The 17,910-nt window shown below is 47.3% G+C and overlaps 1 long non-coding RNA gene across 1 annotated transcript; it reads left to right on the top strand.

The window, feature by feature from the left end:
- Positions 1–5,002: 5,002 nt before the first annotated feature.
- LOC141572081 (uncharacterized) lies at positions 5,003–16,374 on the top strand. Its single transcript, XR_012497191.2, has 3 exons — positions 5,003–5,571; positions 10,412–10,628; positions 14,797–16,374. It is a non-coding gene; the product is annotated as an uncharacterized LOC141572081 (long non-coding RNA).
- Positions 16,375–17,910: the final 1,536 nt, after the last annotated feature.

Here is a 17,910-nt window from a genome sequence, read left to right as displayed (position 1 = left end):
AGAGAATGAAGCTACCTTCTCTAGTTAGTGTCTGCTCAGGGACCTAAACCTAAATCTGCTTAATTCCAAACCCCATGTGGGATGGATCTGGAGCTGGGTCCAGGGCTGCCCTTACCTCCAAGGGCCAACAGCTTTCTGGGGGCAGCCCTGTGACCTTGCAAGTTATTCACGTGTTCCTATCCCTGGATTGACACTTTGGGGATCCTGTGTTTAGCAGGAACTGTCCACCTCACCTAGCACTGATCAGATGTATCTGCAATAACACATTATAATGTACCATGTCCCACACCCTACCTGAGTGTGGGCTATTCCAGGCACAGAGTCCAATTCCTCTATTTATCTGCCCACATGCCAAGCAAATGCCAGGAATGTAGTAGGAGCTTAGTAAATGTTTCTCGGACGAACATACTAGTGATGTGGAACTAAATTCTTTTATTTATCAGAGGAAGCATCAGAAATCCAGTGCAGGAGGGAAGGGACTTGCCCAGGGTCACTTAGGGCTGTTCAGCTACCATCCAGGGTGGTTTCTCCTCTATTACTCAGTCCTGGCTTGGGCCCAGGGTTTTTCCAGGAAGGAGGGCTGCATTTGACAGTTCCCACAGGAAGCCAAAGACCCTGTCTGGTCCTGCAAGACCCTCCCCCTCTGTAAGATTAGGAACAAGGTCCCAAAGGAAACTGGGAAACCAAATCCCACAGCACTCACATTAAAAGGTAGATTCAGTTGCCTCTGAGGGTAGTGTTTGCTGACCTGGAAAATGAGAACAGTATGGTAAACAGTTTTTGATCCACCTAGTGGAAGGCGTAGTTACCTGTGGGGGCTGGGGCTGTGTTTTGTGGGCCATGATGATTGTCTGACTTGGAAAGCAAGGACTGGGACGTAATTCTGAGTCTACAAAAAAATCAAACCCAAAGATTCCACTGTTGCCCATTATTTGTTCATTTCTTCATTCATCCGTTCACTCCCTCCCTCTCCATCAATGTAGTGTTTCCTAAACTTCACTAGTTCCCGTACTACTTTCATCTTTTGCCTTATCCAGTACAACCTGGAAGCTGATTTACTTCATGTTTTTCCTTATTTGACTATTTTACTTCAGTGAATTTAGTCTCAGACTAAGCAGTACTATACTTTAGCTAAAAATGTCTATGACAATGACAGCATGTATAACCACGTACCACTTAAAACTCTTTCCCATCCCACCATTGGGTATCTTTGCGTCCATTCATCTCTCCTCTGTGCATCTCAGGTTCTGCATCTGAGAGGTGGAAGGCCTTTGGACGCAATGATCTTCCAGTTCTGACATTCTAGGAGTCTATGATTCAAAGAGTCATACACACCCAGGGGAGGAAAACCTAGAGACCAGATGAAATCAGTGAGAGAGAGGTAGCTGGTGAAACAACATGTTTATCTGTCATGTTTCTGAGTCTGCCAGTGACTCAGGAGGCAAGACCAGAAATTCCTTGGGATTGGTCTGTAAACCACCCCTCAGGGACTAAGAAAAACAAGTAGTCAAGTCCCAGGAATCCTAAACAGCCCCCAAAACATGAGCTACACACTCTTCACTGGGCTCTCCCAGAATCTTCCAGAGTTTCCAGAGGCACTGGGATCCCAGATGGAGGAATTTTACCCCTGAAGAAGTTTGGCACTGAGAAGTGATGGGGCAGAAGGATGACCTCATCGGCCTCCTGCTGGTCCCCAGAACAAGCAAGTGGGAAGGGGGTTCCTTCTTGGGCACCTGCTCTGCTCACAAGTCCTTGTTTGACTCCAATCCAGAGAGGTCCTGGGCCCATATTTGTTCTATGCAGCCCAGCCCCCTTCTTGTCCAGCTAATGGGCCAGAGTTGGGTACCTGCCTCAGAGGGAACCACTGCAGAGGCCAGGCTGGGACAATCAGATTCCTGAGCTTTGAAATCAGGACGAGGAAAGTCTGACCCTAATTAGGTATAGATACAGGTCGGGTAATGTAATGTAGACTCCCTGAGGAGACCTGCTTGGGACACCCATTTGAGAGAGAGAGAGGAAGGAAACCAGTGCTCTGAGAGAAGCACAGGGGGAAGCTGGGCAAGCCTAGAGACTTCCATCCTGATATCTTGACAGTCCTCGGAGTGAAGCCCTTGTGTGACTTGCCTGCCCTTGAGATCTGTGAGATAGCTTGTAACATCTTCCATTGAATTACACTTTTTGCTTAAACTAGATGGTGTGGGCTTCTCTTTCATGTAACCAAATCAATCACGGATACAGTAAAGCTAGTTCTTCAGTCTCTCAAATTAGACCTGGGAAGCCAGGATAACAATGATAGCAATGACTGCCCTCCCTACCCCCCCAGCCCCACTTACATTTGATGGGCGCTTTATAACTTTAAAAGTCCCTAACATAGGGGTCATCACTTCCAGCCTTAGAGGACTTCCCCCAGACCTACTCATGCTCAAAACTCCTCTCCCAAGAGCATAGGGGGGAATAGGCCAGCTTTGGAGTCAGACAGACCTGGGTCTTGATCCCCACTTGTCCATCACTTACTACCTGTTTGACCTTGGGCAAGTTATTTAACCTCTCAGAGCCTCACTTCCTATTTTACAAACTGGAAAGCATGACAATGGAGACAAGACAGTCTTTTTAACAAATGGTGCTGGGACAATTTGCTCACCCATATGTTAACACACACACCCAAACCCTTTAATCTACTCATTGCATCATAAATAAAAAGTAACTCCAAATGGATTTATAGACCTAAATGTAAAAACAAAATCTGTGAAACTTATATGCAAATGATACATTTGATGAAGGACTTGTATCCAAAATATATAAAGAACTCAAAACTCAATAATTGGAAAACAAGTAACTCAATTAAAAAATGGGAAAAATAGTTGAGCAGACACTTCACCAGAGAAGATATACAGATCACAAATAAGCACATAAAAAGATACTCGATATCATTAGTCACTAGGGAAATGCAAATTAAAGCCACAATGTGATGCCACTACATGCCTATCAGAGTGGCTAAAGCTAGAAAGATTAACCATACCAAATGTTGGTGTGAATGTGGAGAAACTGGAATTCTCATACGCTGCCGGTGGGGATATAAACTGGTACAACCACTTTGGAAAACAGTTTGGCAGTTTCTTAAAAACTTAATATGCACCTACCATATGACCTGGTCATTCCAATCCTAGGGATATACTCACGAGAAATGAAAACATATGTGCATGGAATGACTTGTATGTGAATGTTCACAGCAGCTTTATTTGTAATAACCAAAAGCTGCATACCCAACTGTCCATCAACAGACAAATGGATAAACAAACTGTGGTATATCCTCACAAAGCAGACTACTCAGCAATAAAAAAGAATGAACTATTGAAAAATGAAACCAGTAGGACAAATCTCAATATATTTATGCTATCGAAAGAAGCCAGACAAAAAGAGTACTTATTGCATGATTCTACTTGCATAAAAGTCTCAAAAAGTGTACAGCAGATTGGTGGCTGCCTGGGGACAGGGAAAAAGGGGTGGAGGGAGGGATTACAAAATAGCATGAGGAATCTTTTGGAGGTGATGAATGTTCATTATCTTGATTATGGTATAGTTTCATAGCTATATATATATATATATATATATATATATATATATATATATTCAAAAAATGTATACACATTTTAAGAAAGGAAAAAACTGTTTTAAAATTGTAATAATATATACCGATAACAAAAGATGACTACAGGTCACATTTGACTTCTGCAATTACAAGAGTTGCTCAAAGTGGTTACCATCAGCATAATTTTAACAGTTTTTTCCTTTCTTAAAATATGTATACATTTTTTGGCACCCTGTGTGTGTGTGTGTGTGTGTGTGTGTGTGTGTATCATAACATAAAATTCTACACTTTAAATGCATGCAGTTTATTACATGTGGATATAATACCTCAATAAAGCTCTTTAAAGCAACAACAACACAACAACCATGGGCCTTCCCTGTGAGTCAGCTACCCAGGCCTGCCACAGGTTCCATACAACATGCCCATACACACATCACATTGAGCACGATTGCGCCAACTAGTTCAAAAGGCCCAGCTGACTGAGCAGCCTGCACTGCAGCCTGCACCACCTGGAACCTTCTCTTTCTCTGGGCCCCACTCCAAGTGAAAGGCTTGTGGATAACTTCGTAAATAAGTAGGAATAACACACCCAAATATAGAACACCATGCCTCCAAATTCCATAGGCCCACCAAAGCCATGCTTCTTTTTTAGTGCTGGGGGTTACAGTGCAGCAACTTGCTTTTCACATTGGAGGAGAGAACATGGCATGCCCTAGACTTCTAGAAACATCACTGAAGAGGACAAGGTAGTGGAATGAGGGCAGGAGAGAGAGGAGCTGAAGTGAGGAGGTTATGAGAAAAGGATAGATGAGGGGAGAGGAGGAGAGACAGAGGTGCAAGGGCCAATTTGTGAGCTTCTTCATTGGCTGTGATTAAGAAACCTCCAGTTCCATCTCTCCAACCTGGGAAAAGAGGAGGGGGCACTCTTTGATGAGCCTCTGCCTGAGCTGGCACTGTCCTTAGCACTTTATGGACATTTCATCCCTCACTGCTGCGCTGTGAGGAGCAGGCATTGCTCCCCCATTTTACCTCTGGGGGATCTGAGGCTCAGGAGGGAAGGAGACATGGCTGGTTCCCATAGCCAGGGAGAGTCGGGGTTTCCCAAATTTAAGTCCTGAGCACTTCTACCTGTTTGCTGATTCTGCACTACACTCCCTCCAGAATCTGGAACCTGGGATCCAGGCTTCAGTTCCCAGAGGTGAGCTGTAGTAGTGGCTGTCCCTGGAACACGAGGGCTGGGCACCATTGTAAATCTTCCAACAGAAGGTCCCCCATCCGTTGGAGGAATTTTCCCTGGTATTATATATGTCATATGTCTCCCTTCTTAGATTTGCCAAGTTACTGAGCTTTTGAAAAGCTTTTCTGAATTAAATCTGGTGAACTGAATTTGGGTTCCATATCCAGCAGGACATTGTTCCAAGAGACCGGGCAGAAGCTGCAAGGCTTCGTCTGACCTTGCCTCTGGGGTCAACACAGCGTCACTTTCAATACAGGCTGCAGCGGAGCAGGGAATCGCGTTGAGGCACAGTTCCTTTTTCTGAACTGACATTGATTGAACACCCACCTACGAGGCACCGAGCGCTCCACCTGGGGCTCTCCAAGCCTTGTCTCCTTAGCTCTTTCCAACGGTGCTGTGGTGCCCAGGAAGCAGTAAAAGCCCCAGAACCCGGATGTATAATAAAACTGAGAAGCCACTTCATCAGGGTGAACGTCCCTTTCCTTCTCTCTCCAACCTGGAGCCCTCCCTTTCCTGGATGGAAGGAGTTGGGAAGGAACCGCTAAGAATTCCTTGATGATAATGGATAATGGAATTACAGCAAAGGGAAGGGTCATCTTGAGGGAAATATCCTGGACTCCTCAAAACGCAGGTCCGCTAAACGCGAAGTCCTACAGCCCCAGATGGGTACTTCTCTGCTCTGAGCCACGTGCATCCTCCTTGCCCCTCCCTCTAAAGCTTCTTAGTCATGATTTCACCCTGTTGGGTAAGTATGAAGAAAATATTTTTATAATACATGTGTATATTGTAAAGATGAGGTGACTCCTGTACCCCTCCCCCAGCCCAGCTTCCTTTTTGCCACCTGTGCATCCTTCCTGCTCTAGGGCTTTCCCTCTTTTAGGATAAGAAAGCCACTATCCTGAATTATGTGTCTATCATTCCCTTATTTTAAAAAATTATTTTCCCCTATGTGTTTATATCCCTAAAAATACACCATTTCGTTTTGCACATTTGTGAAGTGTATACAGGAATCATACTAAATGTATTCTGCTGTGACTTGCTTTATTTGTTCAGCATTATTGTCCTGGGGTTCCTGGATGTCATGAGCTATAAGTCATTTGTTTTTCACTGCTGGGTACCACTCCACTGTAAAATACGCCACAATCAATTACAGTCTGCTGGTGACGGATATTTGGGATGTTCCCGTTTTTTGCTATTACAAACAGGCTGCTATGATTATTCTGTACACTCCTCCCAGTGCGAGAGTTTCACTAAAGTAAATATCAAGGGAATTACTGAGTGATGAGGCAGGTGGTCTTCAACTTTACTAATGATGTCAAACTGGTTTCTAAAGTGGATGCACTACACAAAGCCTGAATTGGACCCCGTCCTCAATGAGCACCCAGGGTAGTGGGAAAGACAGGTGATCCTCAGTTCATTGTGATTCAGAACGCAAAGTGACAGCCCTGCTTTGGGGGCAGGGTGGAGAGGAAACAGCCCTGATCCACTTTCCAGCTCTGGACTCAGAATTAATGAGCAAATAAACACATGCCAGCGCTTCACGTGGTCTGCCTCCTTTAATTCTTACAGCAAACCCATATATCAAGTAGACATCTTTAGTCTCATTTTACAGATAAGGAAAACTGAGGCACAGAGAGGTTAAGGAACGAGCCCAAGGTCATACAGTTTGTTAAACCTCAGAGTCTGGATTCCAACTCAGTCTATCTAATTCCAAAGTCCATCATGCTTTCCTGCCTCCTGTTATAAACTGATGCAATTATATTTCTGTTGGAATTATATTTCTGAACCTTGACTAAGGGAGAGGTTGTATAATTTTTACTCTTTCCTTCTCAAGTGCTATTATATTTTTTAAAACCTTCATTTGATATGTTACCACCTTCTACAAAGCCAGCTAAATAAGCACTCCATGCCATCCCCCAGAAAGCCTTCTGATTCCCCGGCCCCCTGGGCCTACCCCAAAACAGCACCAGCCCATTGTCTCTAGTTGCCTATTGACCTGTCTGATTCCCTTTGTAGGGCAAAATCTATGTCAAGGGCATAGTGGGTGCCAGTAAGTGTTTGAGGAAGGAGGAAAAGAGAAGAAAAAATTGGAGGGAAAGATTTCTAAATCCATAATAACAGTAAATACAGTTATTGGATGTTTGTGCTATGCCGGCATTGGCTCTGCATTCTTCTGCGTGCAATCTCTCTTAAGCCTCTCAATCCCGTGAGCTGAATATTTTCATCTTCAGTTTACATTAGAGGAGACAAAAGCCTGGAGAGGGTGTCTACTGCCCAGGGTTGCATAGCAAGTCAATGACTCCACAGCCTGTGTTCTGAACCACATGTGACAACTGTATGGCCACTTCCCCATGCTCTCAGGGGAACAGAGGGATTAACCAATGCAGTTTCGGCAAGAAATTCTAAATTGTGCCACTCCAGGTCCACTCAAGTCCTTGGGGTAAAATGCTTACTCTTTTAGGATTTTTCACTCCCTCCTTTCCTTCTCTTGGGGAACATCTGAAGACAGGGGTGGAGGGGAGGGCTTGGAGAATCTCAGAATGGGGGAACTGCTCCTGGCCACCGCTTCCACACCCTCTCCTCCAACCCCGGTTCCCTCTGGCCCACAGTTTTCCTAAGCATTTCTACACCCCCATCTCCTGGAGTCCTGGAAACCCTCTCTTGCCTTCCCTTCCCCATGCCTCCATCCTGGAGGGGTGTGGGCTCCACATCAGGGCTATTCAAAGTGCAGTCAACATCACCTGGGGATTTGTTAGACATGCAAATTCTCAGGCCTAACCCAGAGCTACTGACTCAGAAACTCTGGGGTTGGGGCCAGCCAGCCATCCAGGTTGGAACAAGCTCTGTAGGCGATTCTGATACACACTCAAATTTCAAGATCACCTACCTACCTCACAGCTTCCCTTCCGAACAGGGCTCCCAGTGAGAAGTCCAACTTAGCCAGACTCCAGGTTGACATGTAAAAGGAAGTTTGGGGTCTCAGAAAAACTCTTTGCCCTTCCCAAGTGTGTAGGTCTTTAAAACAAAATCCTGGATGCTGAAACTGTTATGTCTGCTCCACTACCCATTTAGAAAGTCAAAGCCGGGGATTAGCTTTGACTGAATCAAAGTCAGTGACTGAATCTGCCTCCCTCAGAAGCAATAGATGCCTGGGTGTCAAGGGGGAAGAAGGACAGGAAAATGGCTGGGAATGAAAAATTCGTGGGATAGCTTTTCAAAAATCTTTTTCCACAACACATCCAATGTGTTTTCAATTCCAGACTGATTTAATCTTCATGTCAACCCTGTGAATTTCCACAATGTCAAGTTCACCCCCTGGTGCCACAGTCAGCCCATCGCCTCTGAACCCAGTCAGGGGGGCCTACCTGGACGGCCCTCTTTCACCCATCCCTCTTCGCCACCCTGACTGCTGTCACTGCCCATATCCGGGTCTCATCATCCCAGCCCAACCACTTACTAGTGTGCCATCTTGGGCAAGTTACTTAATCTCTTTTGCCTCAGTTTCCTCATCTGTAAAATGAGGATTTCACATTCAATTTTGAAAGCAATTTATTGGGCACCGACAATATTCTAGGCACCGGGGACATGGCAGTAAAACAAACAAAAGTCCCTGTCCTCATGGAGCTGCCATTGTAGTGCAGTGATGGTAGAGACGACCTGAGTAGGGGAGGAAGGAGGGTTGTTGTTTTAAATAGGGTGGCTAAGGAAGTTCCCACTAATAAGGTGACATTTGAGCAGAAATTTGAAGGAGCAAACTGCATGAACATCTGGGGAGATGGCATTCCAGGTGGAGGGAACCGCAAGTGCAAGAATTCTGCGCCTAATGGGTACTTGGAGTGTTGGAGGACTGGGAAAGAAGTCCCTGCGGCTGGAGTAGAGTGAAGGAGGGTGGAAGTCTGATAAGGAGCTGCAGAGAGAGGGACTAGATCACGGAGGCATCTGTCTGCTGTTCTCAGGATCCCAACTTTGACTCTAGGGAGATGGGGGCAGGTCTGAGCAGAGGAGGGACCCAATCTGACTTTATATGTTAAGGTCACACTGGCTGCTGTATGTGAAGAATAGGGGTCCACAGCAAGGGCAGAGGCAAGGAGAGCAGTCAGAAATGGGGCCACTGCAGTAATCCCGGCAAGAAACAGTGGGGTCTGGCCCAGCTGGCCGCAGTCGGGGAGGTGAGAAGTGGTCAGATTGAGGATACTGCTGAAGTCAGAATCCATAAGATCCACAGATAGCTGGGATGTGGGGAGTGAGAGAAAGGGTGTGGGGTGTGGGGGTAGGTGATGGGGGAGAAGGTAGACAGGTATGATGGCTAAGCTTTTAGCCTGAGCAAGTGCAAGGATGAAATTGTCATTTACTGAGATGGGGAAGGTTTGGGCAGATCATTTTCAAACATGAGAAGGTTAAGATTTCTATTAGACATCCAATGGAGAAGCCAATGGGCTATTGGACATATAGGTCCAGCAGAGGAGAGGTGTGGACTGCGATAGAAACGTGGGAGATGTTAGTGTATAGATGGTATTTCTAGAAGATCAAGAGAACACCTACTTTGATGGATGTTGTGGGGATTCAATTAAAGCACGCTAGCATTTAGAACCACGCCTGGCACATAGTAGGCACTCAATAAAGGTTAGCTAATCACCAACATCATTTTATGTCACTTCCACTCCCCCACTAGCCCCCCAACTGGCCTCCCTGCTTCCTGCCAGGGCCACCTCCATGCCATCCTCCACACTGCTGGTAAGAGTGGTCTTCCTAAAGCCCAGCTCAAACCTGCAATGGCTCCCTATTGCCTATAAGATAAAGTACAACAGCCAAAGGCCCCTTAAGTCCTTTCCTGATTCACCAGCCCAATTTCTGCCACCACTTCCCACCTCCCACTTTGTTTTCCAGCAATAATAGGGAACCCTTTGTTCACAGCTTGGTATCTTTGAACATGCAGCTGCCTCTGCCATGACTTGTCCAGCAGCAAACTCCGACTCATTCTCACATCCTCCATGAGGCCTCCGTCCCCACCCAGGAGTCTGTCCCCCTTTCTTGTGGCCCTGCCTCCTACCTTCACTGGTGTTCCTTGCCCTCAAGAAAGATTGTTCCTTCTACCCCTCTTCCTACAGCACCAAACACTGAGCCTGTCTCAGGCAAGGGGCTGGGGGGAGGGGCTATTCTCCATGATGGCTTTTATTATTGTTACTATATTTTAGATCAGCAAACAGAGCTCAGAGAGGTGAAGTCACTCACCCAGGTCACTGGGCTGGTAAACAGTGGGGGCCTGGAGTGGTCTCTAGGTCAATCAGTCACTTGCCTGATTCAAAGTCCTGGGCTCAAATGTATATGCACACATGTGACCATACACACAGAATTAACAATCTCAGGACATCTGGGACTCCCTTAGTCTTTCAGTTGCTCGCTACTTGGGAAGGAATCCAGGGCTACAGAGAGGATTAAGGATTTAGGCTCAGACTAGGTTTTCACTTGTTTATTCAATAATTCATTCATTCATTCCCTCACTCATTCACTTATTCCCTCATACTCTGACTCACTCACTCATTCACACTCAATTAATTGTTTATACTTCCATTTTCTACTTGCAGCAGATTTGGACCCTACCTTCTAAGAGCTCAGAGTCTGTGGAGAGCCTGGCCAAGGGAATGGAACCCAAAGGGCTTGCCTTGGACCTTGAAAGTGAAAGAAGTTTACCAGAGGATGTTCCTAGGAAAATGATATCACAGCCTGAGACTGCAGCATGTGCAAAGGTCCGGAGGCTTCAAACAGCTGCTGGAGACCTTAAGCAGACATCCCAAAAGGAAGGTACCTGAGGGGGCTGATGGGAGGAGCAGCTGGGGATCCTTGGGGTATAAGGTTGGAAACATGGGCAGAGGGTCAAGGTCAAGATTAATCTGGGAGTTTGTGTGCAGTAGGCTTAAGGTTTGTGTTGGGTTTAGGATTAGAGCTTAAAATCAGATTATTTCTTTTTCACCTGCCTTTTCCAGAAGGATTTTGAGTGAGTTGTATCAGTGGTAAGGACCTGGGGTTATGATTAGGGCTGCCAAGAAACTAAGGGGTCAGGGGTGGGCTTTAGGGTTGCGACTCGAGGTGCTGTAAAATCGAAGACCTCAAGGAAGCAAAAGCAACGTTTGCTGTGCCCGAGGTGTGCCTTTGTCCCCTCTCTGAAGCCTGGGTGTACTGCCTGTGTATTCTTGGGCACACACCTCAACCCCTCTGGGCCTCTCAGCGCCCACCTGTTCAACTGCTGCGGGGATTAGGACGCTGTTCTATTATATATTGTCTGCAACTTCTGTGGTCCAGGTGCTCTCCTCTGCACCGGACACTACTCTGCGTTGAGCGGGAACAGTAGCCAACCACCTGTATAGAGTAGTGATACTTCGTCAAGGCCAGTTCGCTCTCCTTCCTTCATTTCCCCATAAAGCCGACTCCAGGAGCCCCTTCTGGGCTGGGGCGGCCAGGAGTGCTAAGTCACTCCTCCGGAGGAGTGGGGGCCAGCGGCTGGGGCGCCCCCAGGCCGGGCCTCAGCCAGGGCCACTCCTGGCCCAGCGCGGCGCAGCCGGTGTCCTGAGCTGCCGCAGGCGGGGAGCCGCGCAATTACCCTAATTACAGCCCGGCCTCCGCGGCGGTGGCGAGCGCTGCCACGCCGTCCCGAGAACGCCCCCGGCCGGGGCCCAGCGTGGGAACCGCCGTGCCCTCCGCCCGGGGCGGCGGCGGCGGCGGCGGCGTCGGGAGTCCGCCCGGGAGGCCGTGATCGTGGATAAGCCCGCCCCGCCGCTCGCCCGGCTAATTACCAGGCGGCGATCGGCGCGCTCGCGGCGCCATTCATCTATCTTCTCCAAGCGCCCCGCGCCCATGAATTCCAAATCCCACACCTGGTGGGAGCAGCGGCAGGCCCGCAGTCCCATTTGCCAGGGGAAGCCGAGTGGCCCAGCCTGCGGGGAGGTTGCCACGCGCCATCGATTCGTTCTCTTCCTTTCTCAGGGGACAGTTTAGGGAAGATTTGGTGCTGCAGAAAAGGCATGCGATAGGTACAAAGCAATCTGAAGATTTAAACTCTCTGGGCCTCAGTTCTTCGTCTATGAAATGGGGACAGCAGTCCCCATCCTGCGACCCTCCCAGCACTATTGCTCATTTGTTCTTTCTTCATTGGTTGCATTCCTTCACTTAGAACATTTCCTGAGCACCAAGTATGAATGTGGTGCCAGGGCTAGTGTGACCAGCTGTCCGTGTTTGTCCAGGACTGAGGAAGTCCCAGGATGCAGGGTGAGTGGTGCTAAAACTGAGGTAATTCTGGGCAAACCAGGGCAGTTGGTCACCTTGCCTGTGCTGGGTGCTGGGGGTTTGAGTCACATCCCAGCTTGGCCTGTCCCTCTGAGAACTGGAAAGCCTCCTGCCCATGGGGAGGGATGCCCCATGTGAACTGTTGGCACTGGAACAGGGCGAGGGCAAAGCGTCCTGGTGATGCGCTATGCTCAGCTTTTTCCCAGTCCCCTGGCTCCAGGCCCAGACATATATATGTCAAAGCAAGCCTACCCATTGCCTGGCTGGGAAAGCCAAGGCTGAAAGACTGGCAGTGGCTTTCCCACAGCAGCTGCCATGAGTCAGTGCCCAGGGGCAGGTGTGGTCAATACTACCTCTGCCCACTCCCTTGCTCTATGACCTTGAGCAAGCCACCTTGCACTCAGAGCTGCATCCAATCTTTCCCCGGGGGAGATGGGGGTGGAGTACGGTGGTAACTGGGTGATCTCCAAGCTTGGTGGTGTAGTGCCTGCCATTATAGGAGCCCTTTCCAGGAACCCCGCTCTTCACCAGGAACTCCCAATAAAGCAGGCCTCCCCAAAGGTGGAGGTGCCTGCCAAGAACTTGGTCACTTCTGGGTTCTTGGCAGTAGCCAGGTGACAATATGCCAGGAAGAACTCAGAAAGCTCAGCCTTTGGAATCAGACAGAATGGCCTTAAACTTCACAGGTTACTGGACCTGTCTGAGCCTCATTTTCCTCACCTGTAGCATGAGGGCAATACCACCTCCTACTACTGAGGTAGTGAATGAGATGCTAAAGATATGGGATAAGCAGGGCTCAGGACTCACCAGTTCCCTTCCTGCCCTTTATTGGTCCCCATGTTCCCCTGTGCAGCTGACCCAGCCTCATCCTCCGCTTCCCTCTTTCGCTTCCATTCCCTCGGTATCCACCATGTGCTGGTCTTCTTAGGACCTCAGGGGGGCCACACATATCTAAAAAAAAAAAAAGAATTTCCCTTCTTTCATGGGAAGCCATGGTAATTCCTGAGACCCCAGGGTTGGGGGAGGAGAAAGAGTAGCAGCAGCTGTCACCCCTGGGAAAATAGGATGCCAGCTCACTCACAGCTCCCCTCTCTCCAACTATCACCCTCCCTCTGCCTAGACGCCCTTTCCCTTCATCACCCAGCCCCCCTCCATCACCCCACCCCCACTGAGCTGTACTGCTACTCTGGCTCTGTCCAACAGGGAAGCCTTCCCTGGTTGCCCAAGGCAGAGTTAACTGCTCCTTGCTCCTGTCTTTACCTGCAACCGAGCACAGAGTCTAGCTCATTGTAGGCAGCAATATATATGGAAAGAAGAGAGGAGAATCAGAAGGGAAGGGGTGGGCCTGAATCTATGTTCAGGTTTAGGGACTCCTGCCCACCCTGTGCCCAGGCTGTGATGTTCCCTCCGGAAAGGGAGGTGACAGAGGAGAGGATGTGTACTGGAGTAGGGTACATTCTACCTCCTTCCAGTGTCTTCCTGCCTTACCTCTTGCCCCTGTTTTACACCTTGACGTTTGCTGTTAGCAACCCATCTCCCCTTGCAGGGGGCCCCTGGGACAGAGATACCTACCGTGTTTCCCAGAAAATAAGATCTAGCCTGGACAATCAGCTCTAATGCGTCTTTTGGAGCAAAAATTAATGTAAGTCCCAGTCTTATTTTACTATAAGACTGAGTCTTATATAATATAACATAACATAACATAACATAACATAACATAATAATATAATATAATATAATACTGGGTCTGACACTAATTTTTGCTCCAAAAGACACATTAGAGCTGATGGTCCAGCTAGGCCTTATTTTGGGGGAAACACAGTAGGTGTGGACATCAGCTTTGCTACGAACAGTACATCTCCTTTTTTTTTTAAATTAATCTTGAGAGATATTTTATTGAGGCCACCATGTTGATCCTTTTAAGAGCCTCTCAACTGGGTTGGAACTTTATTTTACAGATGTCTTAAATTTTTATATGTAATAGTTTAAACTAATATTTTATATTTAATTCCACTAGATGATATTGTCAACGAAAAACATCTAGCCTAAAAGAAAGCTTATAAGAGTTTATTTAAGCCAAACTGACAATAATTGCCAGGAAACAAAATCTCAATGGATTGAGGAAATGCTCCCAACAGTGGATCTCCTTGAAGAAAGTCATGTCCTTGTGTGCGAGGGGCTTAACCAGATGACCTTGAAGTCCTTCTCAAGTCCTTGCAATCTTAGGATGCAGAAATTCTGAGACTTTTGGGTCTTTGTATCCAGACTCCATGGTGTGAAGCTGCTCTGTCCGATGTGGGAGCCACCAGCCACAGGTGGCTGCTGAGCACTTGATACATGGCTACTCCAAATCGAGCTGTAAGTATAAAATACACACCGATTTCAAAGATTCAGTACAAAAAATGTGAAATGTCTTTAATTTTTATATTGATTATGTACTACAATGATATAATTTTGGATATTTGCAGTTAAATAAAATTTATTAAAATTTCTTTTTTTTTACTTAAAAAAAAACAAAAAACAAAAACAAAAACATGGCTACCAGAATACCTACAATTTCCTATGTGACTCACATTCTGTTTCTATTACAGCACTGGCTAAAGCGCTGGTGGTGATCAGCCAGCTAAGTCAAGACATTCACTGGGCACCAATCAGCTTGGCGGTTGTTGGAATATTATTCTCTTTCCAGGAGGGGAGAACCAGATCCTGATGCCTTATGAGAAATTGCTGCCTCCTCCCCCAAAATGAAGGCACCGCAAGTCCCCTCTTCCATCTTAAGCAGCTGGTTTCTGGGGGAGTGAAGAGCAGAACCCCTCCTCCAATGCTGTGCTCTCTCCACAAGGAAGACACAGTTAAGACGTGACTGGGAAATTCCTTTCCAGGCTGGCTTCCAGCCCAGCAAGAGCCAGGCTGGCCCACCCAGAGGAAACCTCTGGCTGCCTCTTCCTGCCTGGCCCAACCCTGCCCCCTACATCTGAACCAGGCTCAGGGGGCAGCCACACCCCCTAGTCCCCAGCCAGGTCAGCACCAGGCTGGGCATTCAAGGGGGCACATGACTCTCCCCTGAGGGAATTTACACACCAGCCAAGGAAGCAGGTCACACCCACAAGGTAACTGGAGATGATCACACAGCAGCCTCCATCTACTGGGAAACAGCAGATCTTTAATGAGATATGGGCAGATATGGGACCTATTTCTCCATGCCCCACCCCCACCAATCTTCCTCTTCACATTTTGAGAGGTAAATAAAGAACAGGGCACAGTGGTTAATAGCGAAACCTTAGCACTTCTCCAGGCATAAATTTAAACCCCACTTTAGCCAGCTGCTTGCTGTGTGACTGAGCATTAACCTCCCTGGGCCTCAGTCTTCTCATCTTTAAAATGGGAAAAATCAGAGTACACACCTTGCAGGGTTATTGTAAGAATTCGATAATCTGATGCATGCACATTGCTTGACAGAGGAAAGGCTCCCCAAACGTCAGCTACTGTTACTATTATTAATAAGAACAGACTCCTTCCTCATGCATGTACTTCTTTTTTGTGACTAAAACCAGCCAAACCAGGACTGCCACAGGACGCTTCTTCAGGACCCTGAGCACTAGTCATTGGAATGCAATTTGATTAGAGAGGGGTTTTGCAGGGTGTCTGGTCTAGTGGTTCATAAAGACCACCCACATCTCTCTGTGACAGTTTGAAATGGTCTCCTCTGGTAGGTGGCAGGTCCTCAGCAGCATAGACTGGGGTGGGCAGCAGAAAGCGAGGAGGACCCTGACCCTCAGGCAGCCCCTTTCTGTGCTTCCCTTCCCCATACACCAGATAGCTGGGCTGGGAGGGCTGAGGTGAAGGTGAAGGGCAAAGCAGCTAGAGAACCCCGAAGCTGTTTGTTCTTAATTTCCCTCAGTTCATCTGCAAAATGAAATCGCTGGAAGGGTATTGCTTCCATTTCCCTTCATAGTCCCCCCTTGAAACTGGATTTTCAAAAGTAAGTGGAATTTCTTTAATCCCAGAATAAGTCTGTGGTTCCAGCAATTCGAGGTCCTCAAAGGGACAAACTCAAATCAAGAAAATAGTCATAGTCCCATATAATCATGTAAGATGAAGTGTTATGCCCTAATTTTTCTGTCTTCAAATTGGTTTTTATACTATATCTTTTTTGTCATGTTGGTGTACCTTTGTCAACTGATTTACCTTGAGAGAAAACAATAGTTTATTCTGGGATATTTATTGTCTATTTGGATTTTTTGGTATTAAAATGGCCTTCCTTTTATGAAGTGGTGAAGTGTCTGATAATTGCTTTAGGTGGGTTTGAATGGCTGCTTAGGCTGCTTTGTATGCCCTGATTTGGTAAAATAGAAAATTGGACCCCCTTATCAGTTCCTAACGTTTGGAAGGGGACGGTTTACTGATCCAAAGATCTGGGCCCACTGCCCCAGTCCAGCCTCCTACGCACTGAGCTCCTTCCGCTTCTCCTGCACGGGCTGTACCCTCAGCGATGGAGACGGCAGGAATCCTCTCAGACGCACCTCTGGCCCCAGCAAGGGACTTCTCCACCTCCTGGCAATGAAGCACTCACCTTTCCAGAGCCCCCTATACTGTTTTCACACACCTCTGACTCTCAAGAAATTCCTTTCATTGAATTGAAACCCACTTTCAATTATCTCCCCACTACTCTAGTCCTAGATTCGTTTTCAGAGATCTAGTCCTAGATTGAATGAATCTAGTCCTAGCTTCATTTTCAGAGATCATCCAGAACCTTCCACTCTCACTGCTAAGATCTGAAGGCACTGTGATTTAAAGGCCTCTAGGGAAAGGACCTTCCTTTCTCTGGGCTCAGCATTCCAGTTCCTTCCTTGGAGGGCCTCCCCCTTGCCCACCCCTCAATCCTTTAGATCCCCCAGCCCGACCCCAGGAGCTCACTATGAGAAGCACAGTAGTGTGGTTGGTAAGGGTGTGAGCTCCGGAGCCAGTCTTGGTATGAATCCCGGCCACTCTTTTCTGGCTATGTGACCTCGGACAAGTTACTTCAGCTCTCCGTGCCTCAGTTTTCAGTTTCCTCACCTCAAAGCAGAGATAATAACAGCTCTGATAGGATTCTTGTATTATAAAGATGACGTCAGTTAATACACATTAAGCCTTAGAACAGTGTTTGGCATAGCACTGTGCTCAGTGTGTGTCACCTGGGATGTGTTCTGTGATCCTGCCCTCCCTACCCCATCACCGGTTGATTGGGGGAGGGTCTGATGTGAGGGGTGGAGGTGGGGGTGCCTGACTCAAGTTGGGCCAGCAAGTCTTTCCCAGGGGTGTTTAGACCTGGAATGCAGAGAAAGGAGTCCATTTTTTTCCTGTTAGCTAAAGGTGCAAGGTATAAAACTCAGCCATGTTTTCTACACTGCAAAGAAAAGCATTGTGTTGTGAAAGAGAAAGAAAGTATTGCTCCAAAAAAGCAAAGACGAAAGGGAGAGCGAGAGCGAGAGTGAGAGAGAGAGAGTTCTCGTTCCAGTTGCTCCTAAAGACCTCTTCCACTTCATTGTTCCACTTCACTGTTTGTCTCAGTAAGCTTTTGTTGTGTAACAACTACCTCAAAACGTATGAATTAAAGCAGCACTCATTTACTAGCTCCTGATTCTACATGCTACAATTTGGCTGGGCTCTGCTGGTATCCCCTGGGTCCATTCATGCAGTTGCAGTCAGCTGGTAGCTTGACCAGGGCCCCTTGGTCCAGGAAGGCCTGAAGATGACCTAGTATTTACTAAATGTTTGTCATATGCCAGACACTGTGGAAAATACCTCCGTGGAGGAAAAT

This window comes from Rhinolophus sinicus, chromosome 14 (genome assembly GCF_057876585.1).
Source record: "Rhinolophus sinicus isolate RSI-liver-muscle chromosome 14, RSI-T2T, whole genome shotgun sequence".
NCBI classification, from domain to species: Eukaryota; Metazoa; Chordata; class Mammalia; order Chiroptera; family Rhinolophidae; genus Rhinolophus; species Rhinolophus sinicus.
Note: the sequence above shows the minus strand (reverse complement) of the source record. Positions and strands in the feature narration are given on the sequence as shown.